This window comes from Dendrobates tinctorius, unplaced genomic scaffold (assembly GCF_039654945.1).
Source record: "Dendrobates tinctorius isolate UK_male_01 unplaced genomic scaffold, ASM3965494v1 ptg000035l, whole genome shotgun sequence".
In the NCBI taxonomy this organism is placed as follows: domain Eukaryota; kingdom Metazoa; phylum Chordata; class Amphibia; order Anura; family Dendrobatidae; genus Dendrobates; species Dendrobates tinctorius.
The window spans coordinates 21,892,260-21,907,789 of record NW_027361703.1 but is presented as its reverse complement, the minus strand read 5'-3'; positions in this window follow the sequence as shown (position 1 = coordinate 21,907,789).

Here is a 15,530-nt window from a genome sequence, read left to right as displayed (position 1 = left end):
CTTTCATTTCAGCACCCTTGTCCTCTTTCTTATTTTCTGACTTAACAACAGGAGGATTATGTGGCTAAGGGTCATGGCTGCTGAGACTGAACCATGTGGAAGACAGGGTAGTTCTGGTGAAACATTATCTGCTATCCATCCAACAACCTTTTCACACTGGTCTGGCTTCAAGAGTGGTGTTCCGAAACCCCCTACAACATGGGACAGGAAGCGACGTTGAAATGATGTTTGGGGTTTGTTCCCACAGCAGTCACAGTCCTCAGCCTCTGCACCCACCATCAGCATGACGTCCACTTCCCTGTCCCTTACCAATCGGCTTGGCCATTTTAAATTGCGTATGATATATCCCGGTTGATAAAACTTGGCAGTATTAGTATTGCAAGAAAATTTGCCCACTCCAGATGGACTTGATACAGTGCAGGAGCAATATAGCGGTGCTATTGCTAACTAACCAAGTCTGGCTTTTTTTTCTTTTGATGCACAACTGGCACAGTAAAAATGCTGCATAATATTTCCCTGCTGAAAAAACTTTGTAAAATTACTTTCTCAGGAAAATGTGCCCACCTTCGATGGACTTGTTAAGGTGCAGGAGCAATATAACAGTGCTATTGATACCCTACCAAGTCTGGCTATATGCTTTCATGCTGAAAAAGATTTGCAGGATTACTAGCAAAGGAAAATTTGCCCACCTCAGATGCACTAGTTACAGTGCAGGAGCAATATACTGATGCTATTTCTAAGCAACAAAGTCTGACTTTTTTCTTTTAATGCACAACTGGCACAGTATAAATGGGATATAACATTTCCCTGCTGAAAAATTTGCAAGATTAAGAGCAAAATGAATATTATTGTACTGGAGAACTTGAAGAGCTTTAGGTACAAGTTGCAGCAGAAAGGCAGTGCAGTTAGCCCTATCCTGTCCTACTCTATCCCTTCAGCACAATTTCTCCCTTAGTGCTGCAATCAGCAGTATGAGTATTGATATAATTAGCCTTAATAAGGGCAGTTATTGCAGTTGAAAGAAAGATTACATGTGTCTAATCCCTGATTGTAAGCTGCTACAACTTTGTCCTTAACTCAGCAGTACAGCACCTCTCCCTACTCTGCCTGGGTCCGTTGGTACAGTGTGACGAGCATGGTGTGACTGGGCTTATACAGACGTGATGATGCTATGTGGCCAGCCAATGACAGTACGGCCACAACCAAGATGGCTATGGCATTACAGTGGCTGACAAGCAATCCCCGCATGTTTACTGACTGTTTAAGAAGTGCCAAACATGGGGCGGGGACTCAAGCTTGCGAACTAGCATTAAAAAATACTCGCTGAGTTACGAGCATCTTGAGCACACTGATGCTCGAACTAGTAATGAGCATGCTCACTCATTACTAGCTGTAACATGTCCTTAAAGATTCATTTCTTATATTAGCATCTAGACTTTTTTACAGCAAACTGTGGGCAGTGAGCAATGAACACGGTGAGAATGGAATCCATCAATGCTTGCAACTTACTGTTGGACGATTGCAAGAGATGATTCAATGCAGGAGTACAAAAGACAAGCAAAAATGAGTTGTCCCTGAATGAGAAGCAAATTTTGTAGTGCAATTTATGTAGCAGTGTATAACTTGCAATAGCGTTTAGACATGTTTTAGTTATTTGAATTGTTGCTACATTTCATCTAAATAAATATAAGAAAATTGGCATACCAAAACATTCTGCATTTTTTATATTTGCAAAAATAATAATGTTTTAAAGTACTGAAACTTTCATGCATTAATTATACCTAGCAGTAAAAGGAAAACGTTATGGTATCATAGAAACGAGAGCCAAGTAAAATGTCAGATTTGAATTCAGGAGGTCAAAATCATTAAGAAATGGCTTGTTTCATATCTCAACTTACAACTTTTGAAAATGTATACAACAGTGTTATCCAGGTTGTTTGAGCATTGACAAGGCATTTTCCTCCTATAGATAATGATCTTGGTGTGAATTAAACTGTACCTGTTTACCCACATGTGAATGAACATATTCTACTTTTATCTATTACTGTACAGTACAATACAATACAGTGATGATAATTCAGCCTTCTGGCTTTGCTCTATGCTTTTTATTGTCCAGTTTGTCCTCTGTCAGATGTTGATATTGAATATTTGAAGATCTGCAACTTAGGGAATCCCTCTAACAAACTTCCAATTTCCTTATTGCTGGTAAGAACAAATATTCCCATTAACTCTTTGATTTAGCACTTCTGCATAGCCCCAAACCAAATTCAATAGTAAAACAATAGAGGGTCATGCCTCTTGCACTTTACAGGAAATGGCTGGAGAGATACATTTTTCTTTTTTTGAAAATACTAAATTGTACCACTTAATCAGCTTGTGAAGTGGAGATATTCAAAATGTTTTATGTTAAAAAGTGGAGATAACATCCTAGATTGTTATATCCAATATATAAAAAAGCAAAAGCAGTGGAGTCCAAAGCATTAAGCTCCTTTTCTAAATTCCAATGTAATAAACTAAATCTACTAAAGTCACAAGATAAGTAATAGTGACAGTCATATAATATTTTTAATTGATGTTTTATTTCAAAATAAAAATGTAGCCGATATACAGTAAGTAGAGATTAGCGAACGTATCGAAGAAACGTTTGTCAATTTTTTGTCAATTCAGCACAAACATAGCACATAAGGATTTATGTTCATTTTCCCAAGCATTTTTGCTCAAAGTCGGCAAAATTCGGTCACAGTTCGGTAAATCATCGTGTTTCCAATAATGCTTTTGTTATTACTTTGACTAGGATATCGGCGCTGTATGATAAGTGTGGGGAAGGGTTGACATGTTTAATGAGGTGAGGAGGGTGTGGAGAGGTTAGAGGAGCATGTAGAGAGGTTAGAAGAGCAGCACACTTTTTATTTCCTTAAATGGAACCTGTCAGCAGCTTTGTACGATATAAGATACTGCCACTGTCTTCCAGGGCTTATCTACAGCGTTCGTTAATGCTGTAGATAAGCCCCCGAACCGACCTGCAAGATAACAAAAATAAGTTTTATTTTACTCACCTGCAGAGTGGTCCGGTCCGATGGGTGTCGCAAGTCCAGGTCCGGTGCCTCCCATCTCCTTGCAATGCCGCCCTCCTGTTGCTTCATTGCTCCCCAGCAACACGCTCCTGTGCAGGCATACTTACTGCAGTGCGCAGGTGCTGGGCCTCTCTGACCTTTCCCAGAGCCTGCGCACTGCTGTACTTTGCTCTGCCCTCAACAGGGCAGATAAGTACACCTGCACAGGAGCGTGATACCAGGGAGCGATAAAGCAACAGGAAGACAGCATCGCAAGAAGATGGAAGGTGCCGGACCTGGACCTGGGACACCCATTGTACCGGACCGTCCCTCGGGTGAGTATAATAAGAAAAATAAGTTTTATCTATCAAATCAGACTGGGGCTTATCCTCATAATTATAGAATGCTGTAAATAAGCTCTGAAAGGCAGTGACCGCATCTTATATAGGCCAAAACTGCTGACAAGTTCGCTTTAACTCTATATGTGTTGATTCTGGCAGCCAATCAAGGAGCAAAAACCATCCACAATGTCATGACACAAGGTCTTTTTTGATTGACTGCTGAAGTCACATGTCCCTGGCCAAATAAAAAGCGGACATCTTGTTATGCTGGCACCTCTCTCTCTGTGTCACAGTGCAAAGAGGTCGCTTCTGCACTAGTGCTGGTGCTGAAAGTAAACTTGTCAGTTAAATAGATAAGATCCTGTTCTGTGTGAAATCTATCTTCCAGCATAGAAGCATCAAAAACTGTGTGGCAGTCTCCGGAGGCCCTGTTTGCTACTCCAAATTGTTTGTGATAAAACTGTTTTTCAGTGGCAAATCAGAAGGCCAGATTCCCACTTAAAAATCATGAGGCCTAATATTGGAGTGCAGCCATGAAGCCCAGTTAGCTACTCCAAATTGTCTCTGATAAAACTGTGTTTCAGAGACAATTAGAGGGCCAGATTTCTACTTAAAAATTGTTAGTCCTAATATTGGGGTGCAGTCATGAGGCCTAATTAGCTATTCCAAACCGTTTGTGCAAAAACTGTGGTTCAGTGACAGATAAGAAGGCCATTTTTCCACTAAAAATCAGTAGGCCTAATATTGGGGTGCAGTCACAAGGCCTAATTAGCTATTCCAAATCGTTTGTGATAAAACTAAGATTCAGAGACATATCAGAAGGCCAAATTTCCACTTAAAAATTGTTAGGTTTAATATTGGGGTGCAGACACTAGGCCCAATTAGCTACTTCAAATTGTTTGTGATAAAACTGTGTTTCATTGGCAAATCAAAAGGCCAGATTTTCACTTAAAAATCATTAGGCCAAAAATTGGGGTGCAGACACAAGGTCAAATTAGCTACTCCTAATCATTTGTGATAAAATTGTGTTTCAGAGACTAATCAGATGGCCAGATTTCCACTTAAAAATTGTTAGGCCTAATATTGTTCTGCAGCCATGATGCCCAATTAGCTATTCCAAATCGTTTGTGATAAAACTGTGTTTCAGTGACAAATCAGAAGGCCAGATTTCTACTTAAATATCATAAGGCCTTATATGAAGGTGCAGTCTGGAGGACCAATTAGATAATCCAAATTGTTTGTGATAAACCTATGCTTCAGTGGCAAATCAGAAGAACAGATTTCCACTTAAAAATTGTTAGGTATAACAGTGTTGATCAGGCATGCTATCGGAGAAAATAAATAGTAGTTCTTCATTTAGTGACTGGTTACTAGAGAGGAAGACTACTTACAGCATGAGTGGGAAAAAGCGAGATCATTGTGGAAGGGGGAATAGGCTTGGTGTTCGACGTGTATGTGGGTTAGGTGTTAATGTGAATGGAAGTTGAACTAAGCAAACACTGTCTCGTCCTATCCAAAGACCACTGACAACATCTGTTACTGACCTGGCTACTAGACTCCCATTCTTTGGCAGCCACACAGGGGGAAGCCTTGTAGGTGAGGCTCAAAAAGAGCATGTTCTTCAGTGGATGTCAAGCGCTACATCAAGTAGCCTCTCCTCCTCTTCCTCGGTCTTAACATCACACACAGTACAATCCTCAAAGGAGGCACCCCAATCACCCTTCTTTCCCCCAGTGTCAAAAATTTCCAAATTTCCAAAGTCATCAAAATGGACAAGTCATGGATCTCCAATTCCTTTTGCACCCCAGTCGCAGATTGGGCAGACTAGGCGATGGTGTCATTTTTAGTGCCATGTATTGATCTCGCGTTAGTACAGTCTGTGCCATCTTTTTGGTGCCTTCTGTGACTGCTGTTGCTACTGCTGCTGATGTTGTAAACAATTTTTTGAAATGTGGAGACTCCAAGTTTGGTCTCCATCTGGTGGGCTGCCTGTAGTTGAAGGTGTGTCAAAGGCCTATCATACTGTTTCTACTCTGTGGAAATTGATGCCACTTTAGTGGTGTGTGATAATAATTTTTTTAAATGTGGAGACTCCAAGTTGGGTCTCCATCTGGTGAATTACAAATTCAATCAAATTTTAGTTTACAACTCCAATCCTGGGTCTCCTAACATGAACACATAGAACATAAAAATCTCGTAACAGACCATCACAAAAAAATGGTTTCTTTTTTTAAACTGCTGAAAATCACTTGCCCAACAATCCAGACTATTCTGAGCAAAGAGACAAAGGATACATATATCTGTCTTAATTTTAACAAGTGCAGTGGGGTAAAACGTGGTATGTTCATAGACAAAAACCTAATTTGTGGTGTGGCCTCAGTGTTAATAAAACTGTAATGAAAATGAGATACATAAAATATGATCATGAGGTGTAAGTCGGAGTATTTGTTAATGGAATATAAAAAATAAATATATAATGTGAATATTAGGGCTGACAGTTCAACAGAATAAAGAACCGAGAAGGGTGCCTAGTTTTGGGAAGCGAAAAGAGTTGAGTACCAGATATAGAGTAGACATATCAGAAGAAAAAGTTAAAATCTAGCAAAGATTTTCAGTAAAGCTGTACACATTTTACAAAAAGTCATCTTCAGAAAGATACTGAAATGTAATCCACTGACCAGGGAGAGCGATAGGTGTCAAGTCTTTCACATATATTTTAAATATTTTCTCATCAGTCAAAACTTTTAACTGTTTTTATTACGTACATTTATATAGTTTAATTACACAAGACCACCACAGGAGAACAGGTCTCATGATGGCAATCCAGGATTACAAAGATGTGAAACAAAGACTGAGAAGTGCAGTTACATAGGTTATGCATTGCTATCCAGTTCCTTGTGTTGTCTGTCAGTAACAGGCTGACAGTGCCTTTATTGCTGTTTACATATTGGTACCACATTGGCATGATTTGCATAATATATTGTAACTCTTTTCTCCAGGGATTTGCATTGTAACATATTGGTGCTTAATGAACTCTGAAAAAATTGATTTTCCACAGAGTAAATTAAGAAATGCATTATAGCAGTTAAAGCAATCTTAGGGGAAATCTAATACTTCCACTGCAGGACCATGCTTAGTAAGTAATAAATTACATGTTATACTTATTTGCCTTAATTCATGCTAATTTTGTCCAATTAATGTATCAGAGTAATTCAGAAGCCTGTCACAGGAGAGCTAATTATTTATTGGATTTTTGTGTGCAGCTCCCTAGGAGTCTACTCGCAAACAAACTTGTGACTGTCTTTCTGTTTGGCCTTCAGTGGCATTCCTATATCTAACTAAGGGCTTCTAGAGCACTGTACCTGTCATCAGTTAACTAAGTGGCATATATTTAAGTCCTATTTATTTAAAGCGTTATTATAATGAATTACTTGGGCAGCAATTCAATAAATGACTTGTATCAATGTATGCTCATGCAATGTGCTGAAAGTTTCTCATTATGCAAACTGAAAACACCAAGTCATTTGGAATCATCCTGTCATGCTGTCATGACTTTACATTGTCATCATAAATTATTTGGAGGAACGTATATAGGGTGAAATATTTTATTTAAATTACATGATAGGAAAATAATGAGGTTAATACATAGACAAATCAAACTCCATGGTATTCCACATTTTTCTTCACAGATGTTTGTGGCATTACATTAAGCAATGGATCCAAAATAGTGTATACAGAATACTAGGACAATCTTCAACTAGGAAAGCTGCATCCTTAGAATGGTATTTTTGCTATATTTGTTCAAATGGCTTGTGGTTATTTTTTTCCTGTTATAATCTAAAAACAAGTTGTTTAATTGTTTAGTTGTTTAATTTGCTTCACAAATTTACATCAGAATTGGAAGAAGGGTTCATGATGACTGGGCTCTAGCACCAATTGGAACATTTTAAAACATAGCTTTCACTGTGCAGTTTAAAACAAGGTGAGAAAAAGCAAAAAGATGAAAAAGATGAAGGACCCATAAGCTTATGTGGCGCCCTGCAAAGTCAGAAGTCACAAATGTCAGTGAATTTTGGTGGTGTGAGAAGCCAGCTCTTCAGCCATTTTTACACACACACTCATGTAAGTACTGTAAGGGTTACTGTGAAGTCTGGGGGGTAGCAGCCCTTGCAGGAGAACTATCAGATCCAGGAGAAGCAACTATGTTACCCTGGGAATGAGTGGTGCTGAAGATTAAGGATGTCAGCTAGTGCCTTTGCTTTGGTCGCTGTCGGGACTCCTGCAAAATCTGTACAGCCGCATGGTTCAAGAAGTGCCCAACTGCCAGACGACATCAATTAGGGGTCAGAGGAAAGATGTTTTGATACGAGCATTAGTAGCCAGCAGTGGAAAGAGAGCTGATGTACTTTCATGTAACAACCTATAGCAAAAAAGAGGATCCTCCAACAACTGAACTTAAAATAAAGAATTTTATTGAAAAAGACATAAAAAAGCATGTATCTTAAAAACCATAGCTGCCGATTACCAGATGGGAACAAAAGAACACTGAAATGGACCGGGTCAGAAATACAGTTTTGAAATTATACATCAAGTATCACTGTACAGAAGTAGGATTTATAAAAACTCACTGCTCAAGAAAAAGCGTGGTTATGTCTCTATATAGGTATGTACTATATCAGGAGGTCAAGAAATAAGTGTGGGGTATAAATATGCTCCAAACACTAGTAGAAGATACAAATAACTTGAGCATAGAGTCAATTATAAATGGATCTGTGCAAAATAGCAATAGGGTATTTATAAAGTCATCATGCTCATATGCTGCAAGACTAGGAAATACAAATGTGCCTTGCTTCCTGTCCATGACAACAATGGAACCCAGACTGAGGGATTTCCTAATTAATGCTTTGAATCTTAATTTGAAGCATAATTTCTTCCTATTTAAGAGACCCTCAACCTGCAGCTCCAAGGAACCACCATGGTAGCGGCCTTTGCGCAATACTATGCCAACCTTTTCCTGGGGCTGTGTTTCCTGACTAACCCCAAACATGCTGACAAAGTACTTTATTGGTCAAGGTAAATAGACAATATTCTTTTGTTATGGCAGGGGTCTGAACAAAACCTCAAGGAGTTTATTTCTGAACTTAGCAGAAATAACTACATCATCTGCCTCACTAGTCATCATAGTAAGACATCCATCAAATTCCTGGACATCCTACTTTACAAAGACAGCTTGGGCTACATCCAAACTAATGTAAATAGGAAAGAGATTGCAGTCAATTTGTTTCTGCATGCCTCATTCGCTCATCCCCAACATCTGAAAGAAAACATTCCTTTTGGCCAAATTCTGAGAATATGGCACAACTGTTCTAATGACCACTCCTATTTCCAACAGTCACATGAACTCACTAAGAGATTCCTAGACAGAGGCAACAGAAGACGGTCAGACGAGGTTTCAAGAGTGCTTTGGGCGCACACAGAGATCTATTCAATTATGCCTCAAGATACCAACTAATGTAGAGGTGAGGTTCATTTCCCATTATAATGCACAATGGTTTAACATGTGACAAGCCCTCAAGAATTACTGGCCCCTTCTGACTAGATTCTTTGCTCAAACAATATGTTACAATTCAACCAGCAATAGGAGAGCAAAGATTCTGAAAGACAACCTGGCCATGAGCTTTTACACAAGAACAACGATGAACAATGTGTTTGGTTCCAAAGGGTCCAAATGAGGTTTCTTCCCATGCAGTACTTGCTTGGCATGTCCAAATATAAAAAGGGACTCTGTGTTCACTTCCAGCAATGGATAGAAAGAACATAAAATCATCCAGTACATTACATGCAATACGGAAGTGGATGAGCATTGTGCAACCTGCCCATGCAATCTTATCTACGTGGGCTTAACATATAGAAAACTACATATGCGGATCAGAGAACATATTCAAGACATTCACAGTGCTAAAAAAATTACTGATTTAGGATCATTAAAACCTTTCCTCAGGAACTTTAAGACCTCACATGACTGCAATCCGAAATATCTACACGTAAAAGGAATAGACCGGGTTCTGTCTGACTGCTGAGATGGGGATCTAAAAAAGACCATACAAGTTAGAAGCAAAGTGGGTATGGAAACTCAACATGGTACGACCGAAGGGTTTAAATGAGATCCTGAGCTATGCTCCCTTCCTGTAGGATGGGAATGGAAGCATTTTTCTATTTTTAATTTTTTCTATTTTTAATCAATGTTGTTCTCTTTTATACACAGAGGCTTGGACTCAGACACACATCCTCTGGCTGCAGTGTGCACGTCTCTCTGAATTGCAAATTATTAAAATTTACAGCTTTACATTTTGGAAAGACCACCAAATTCTCTTCTGTATAAACCTCATATAACTTAAGATGATTGAAACACGTTTCCCCGTCAAAGCATAATAAACCCATTCCCGAAGATTATAAATAATTCCACAATGTGTCACCATCCTCAATGGACCGAAATTTTTGGCTATTATCTTGTTCTTAACATCCCTGATTTTGGTCTCTAGAAACAAACTCCCTACTGGACATAAATGGGCTAAATGGACATAAATGTGGGAAAACTTGTTTTATTTCAATATCATTTGTTTATTTTGTTTTCATGGAATTTGTTATATATCGCAATATGTTCATGTGAATGTGCTGCAATAGTCAAGTGGTCTGGGTAATGTGACGTCTGCATATCAATGGAGCACTTCCCGTGTGGGCTGCGCATGTGACAAACCACTACAACGATTTTATTCTCAGGTGAGAATAAAGTGAAAAGTGAGAGAAGTCAGCTCTTTAGTCATTAATAGAGTTGAGCGACTTTGGTCGGATCGGGTTTCGTGAAACCCGAATGAAACAAAATAAGTTTCAGATGAAACTCGTCCGACTAGAGCAAAACAAAGTCGGAGTTTCGTCCGAAACCCGACCCCAATGCAAGTCAATGGGAAATAAAAGTCGGACGAAACTCCGACTTTTTTTGCTCTAGTCGGACGAGTTTCATCTGAAACTTATTTTGTTTCATTCGGGTTTCACGAAACCCGATCCGACCAAAGTCGCTCAACTCTAGTCATTAAGTCATTATTACACACACAGAGATGTAATTAGTATAAGGCCTATTGTGAAGTCTGGTGGGTAGCAGCCTCTATAGGAGAACTATCAAGTCTAGAAGAAGCAACCATGTGCCCCTGGGATTGAGTGGTGCTGGAGATCAAGAATGATGGCCAGTGCCATTGCTGTGGTCACTGTCGAGAGTCCAGCAAAATCTGTGCAGCCACATGGGACCTAATGTCCTGCATTGTTCAAGAAATACCCAACTGCCACAAAACATCAGTTAGAGATCAGAGGAGAGATATCTTGTTACGATCTGTAGTTGCCAGCAGTGGGAACAGACCTAAGATACTTTCCTGTAAGCCTGAGGTGCAGTGGATGCCAAGATCCAGGCTGAGAAGAGAAGTTTTAGTGCATGTATAGTACTGTTTGCAGCGGGAGAGAGGAGAGCTGCTACCCATTGCCAGAAAAGAGTTGGGTTCATCACACCATGAAGGGCTGTTGGCTCAGTTTGATGAATAACTGTGGAGAGCTGTAATCATCATCAACTTTTCCAGTAAAAGCATGTTTTTTTCCTGTTGCATCTGAGGTCTGCATATTGCTTATTGAGATGGGCTGATCTTGCATCCCTTCCACAACTTCTACCTTTTTATTCTGCTGAGGATGGCTCACTGAGCGGTGAAACCAGTGTAACCATTTGCAGCTTTTACACGTCGCCTCGGTTGAGGCCGACCTAGACACTTACACGTTTCTGATTAGCATCCCTTACTCATAGCTATTTTTGAGCGTGATATTAGCCTAGTGTGTTCCTACATTCTTACACCACACCCTACCTAACCAAGGTCTACCAGGGTATTTATGTCAATAGTAGTGATGAGCGTAATTGGGATATTGTTACTATTCGCTATTCACATGGATAGTACAGTATCCAGGTTACTCTTTACATTGCGAGTATTTGTGTAATCGCCTCGCTATATTCTGATGTCCCGCCCTGCAGTTTTGGCTCCTCCTTTGCAGCTACTAAACATGCTTGGCTTTTTAACCAATCATATTAATGCGACAGACATCTTGGTTGTGGAATTAATGGCTGTCCAGGATCATAGGGTCTATTTAAGCCTTGCCACCGCCATTTTGCGCACGTTGCATCCGGAGCCTCTTGAATCATAGAGAGAGATCATTCAGCTGCTAGGAAGAGTTTTTAAGTCTCTTGATAACACAAAAGCCCTTTGAGGGCTACCTGCAGTGTTTACTAAGTCAGTGTAGAGTAGGTACAGAGAGACACTTGAGCAGGGACAGTTTAAATGAGTCAGTCACTAGATCCATAATACCACCAAAATATAGCTCTTTTCATAGCTTAAGACGCACAACAAATTCAGAGTACAGGGCGGGAGAGATTGTGTATTAGGTAGGGAGAGGTTAAAGTGTTCTTCCAGTGTCCATCTTAAAACAGCTCTTGTTAGAAGCAAAGCAATATTTTTCCAGCACACAGAGTACTAGCATTTAGTACTGCCTTTTTTAAAAGCACCAGTCTACTTTTCCTGCTGTTTTGGGGGTCAGAGCCTGGATTCTGCTGTCCATATTAGTCCACTTAAAAGGCATTAAGTGCCCTACTAAAAGCAGTAGTCCAAACATTTCCTACTGTCTTCTACCAAGCATGCACCAGACCATTTTCCCTGCTGTTTTTGGGGTCAGAGCCTGGCTTCTGCTCTCCATATTAGTCCACTTAAAAAGACATTAAGTGCCCTACGCAAAGCAGTAGTCCCAACATTTCCTACTGCCTGCTACCAAGCATGTACCAGGCAATTTTCCCTGCTGTTATTGGGGTCAGAGCCTGGCCTCTGCTGTCCACATTAGTCCACTTAAAAAGGCATTAAGTGCCCTACGCAAAGCAGTAATCTAAATATTTCCTACTGCCTGCTACCAAGCACGCACCAGGCCATTTTCTCTGCTGTTTGGGGTTCAGAGCCTGGCTTCTGCCGTCCACATTAGTCCACTTGAAAAGGCATTAACTGCCCTACACAAAGCAGCAATCCAAACATTTCCTACTGCCTGCTACCAAGCACACACCAGGCCATTTTCCACACTGTTTTTGTGGTCACAGCCTGCCTTCTGCTGTCCACATGAGTCCACTGAAAAAGCCAGTTAGTGCCCTACACAAAGCAGTAGCCCAAACATTTCCTAGTGCCTCCTACCAAGCACGCACCAGGCCATTTTCCCTGCTGTTTTTGTGGTCACATCCTGCCTTCTGCTGGCCACATTAGTCCACTGAAAAAGGCAGTTAGTGCCCTACACAAAGCAGTAGTCCAAACATTTTCTACTGCCTGCTACCAAGAACGCACCAGGCCATTTTCCCCGCTTTTTTTGTGTTCACAGCATACCAGCTTCAACATGCCCATCAGTCTGAGTCAGCAACCACACATAACAACTATCAAGTGGGTGTGGATCGCTGACATTTGTGAGGATCTAGAGAACTTTGAGCACTGCACCAACCTCATGAGTGGTGATCAGGCTATTATCAGTGTAACCATCTCACTGCTGTGTCTCTTGAATCAATCACTGCATAATCTCAAAGAGGAAGCTTTGAGTGCCCAGCATGTTGGTATGGAGCAAGATTTCACAATGGGTGACACTACCCAGCCTAGCCAATATTCTGAGGCAATATTAGGTGATGAGGAGGAAGATGAGGAGAATGAGGAGGGAGAAGACTTGTTTTTCTGTGCTACGGAGGGGACTCCTAAAGCTATAGAGGGGACACCCAACCCAAGTTTCATGTCTGTGCAGCCTGGATGGGCTGGAGAGGAGGAGGAGGAGGCGAGTCAGCATGAGGAGAGGATGGGTGCTGTTCCTACTGTTGGGCACACTGAACATTTGCCTTTTTGCAGCTTGACTCATGTGGCACATTTCATGTATAAGTGACTGTGGCAAGACCCTCGTGTGATACACAATTTATCCAACAACCAATACTTGGATGCCATCTTTCTCAATCCACGGTACAATGAGAGATTTCCTTCTCTCCTTTTGGAGTCACTAAAGAGTTTTACAATGGAATCATTCAAGAGTTCTGCTGTAGATCATTTTCTGAAAACATCACCCTCAGACAATGCTGGTGGCAGAGGTAGCGGCTGTTTTCAAAACCAAGGGATAATGGGGAGAGACACAAACACCAGGTACAACAGATGTGGGGGGAGAATGTGCACAAATTGGGCAATTTTCAATAAACCAGCACAACAACAAGGGATATCTGTACCTGTAATAATGCCAAGGAGGGAGAAGTTGCAGAACATGGTCCAGGGGTACTTAAGTGACCATACATTCATCCTTTCTGATGCTTCAGTTCTCTTTAATTATTGGATGTCCAAGCTGTACACTTGGCCCATCTTCTCCTTATACACATTGGAGGTGCTGTCCTGCTCAACTGCTAGTGTGATGTCAGTTCCGCTGGGTCAATCATCACTGATAGGCGTTTCCGTGTGGTCGTCGCACATGTTAAATTGCCGCATGCGGACGCATCCGCATGCAACGCATGTCTCTGCGTACCCAATGTTAAAGATAGGTACACAGGGAAATGCAGGATGCATACAGAAGTAGGCGGCGCTTCAGGGAGGAAGAAAGGAGGAAGTAGGCAGCCATCCGCAGCCCTCCTGAACGCAAGTGTGAAACCAGCCTTAACTCTAGATTCGACACGTTATCCCATTCACAAGAATCTTCAATCTCAGCCCTACAAACCCTACAGGATACAGTGGCCTGTAATTCATCTCAACTTCATGCCCTCTAACAGAACTTGGATGACCTTGAAAACCAAAATAAGAGGAACAACCTCCGTATTCAGGACCCAAATCAAATCAACATACCAGATATCCACTTTGCCCTTATTTCTATCTTCAACAGTCTCTTTTGTGAGTCTACTTGGGTCGCATATTGAACTTGACAGGGCACACAAAGCTCTCCACCCTCATGATCAAAATGACCCTCACCATGGGGATGTAGTTTGCCTTGTCCACTTCTTTAATATGAAGGAGTCTATCCTGAAAGCAGCCCAGAAGAAACAAAATCTTACTTACAGTAACCAACCATTTTGAATTATGCCAGACCTCTCCTGCTACAGTTTTGCTCAAAGTTCTGCTCTCAAACTCCTCTTAAGCAAAACAATGTATATATACCAGTGCAAAATAGGGTCCTATCCAACAAACATTATAGGTATCAGTATCAGAATGTGTATCAGAATGTGGTAACCTGATCCATTAGTAGTATGCATTTTTAGTTGCAGTGTTCAGCTGTTGGATATCCACAGGTTATAAGATTACCATCAGATATCCTTGTCAGAAGGAATTTTGTGGAGATCTTCTGCAATGCTGAGTTATTGACTTGGGTAGACATGACCCTGTTTTATTTTCCAGTGGTATTTGAACTTTGTAGCAAAATATAGTTACAACTAATAGCTTATGTGAAAACTTTAGACTACCTACCCATTTGTTCTCAATCTAATGTTTGATTATGTGCTATCTACAGAATGAAACAACTATTTGGATGCCTGTAGTTTTATATGCTATATTTGTCTCATTTCCTTAGGGGCTACTTCATGTTTTTCTTTACTTCTCCCCATTAGGCTGGGAGTCTCTGTCATACCTTGCTAGACTATGCATGCTCCTTATGTACGAATGTAATGGTTTAGCTCCTGTTGCAAGGGCTTTATCTCTGCTTTTGTTTTCCTCTGTTTTTAAAAGCTTTAATTCCCCCCCTAATCCCTTTCATTGTTTTTCTCTTTTTAGGAAATGGGGACCTAGTAATATTTCACCAAAAAAGAACATTCAACCAAATATAAATGGCAGATCTTTACATCGTTCATTTCAAAGCGAAGGGACTCAACACTCCAGATAACCATGCGTAGGTTCTCCATCATTTTCACCACTACAAGATACACATTGCCTGTTTTTTTTTTGGGAAATATACTTCAAATTCAGTAATCCATCAAAAATCAAGCACAAACATTACACAACCTGGTATTTCACCCACAACCTCAATTTGCGCTATAAAGGAGTGACAATTAGAGTGGGTGAACCTGAACAGT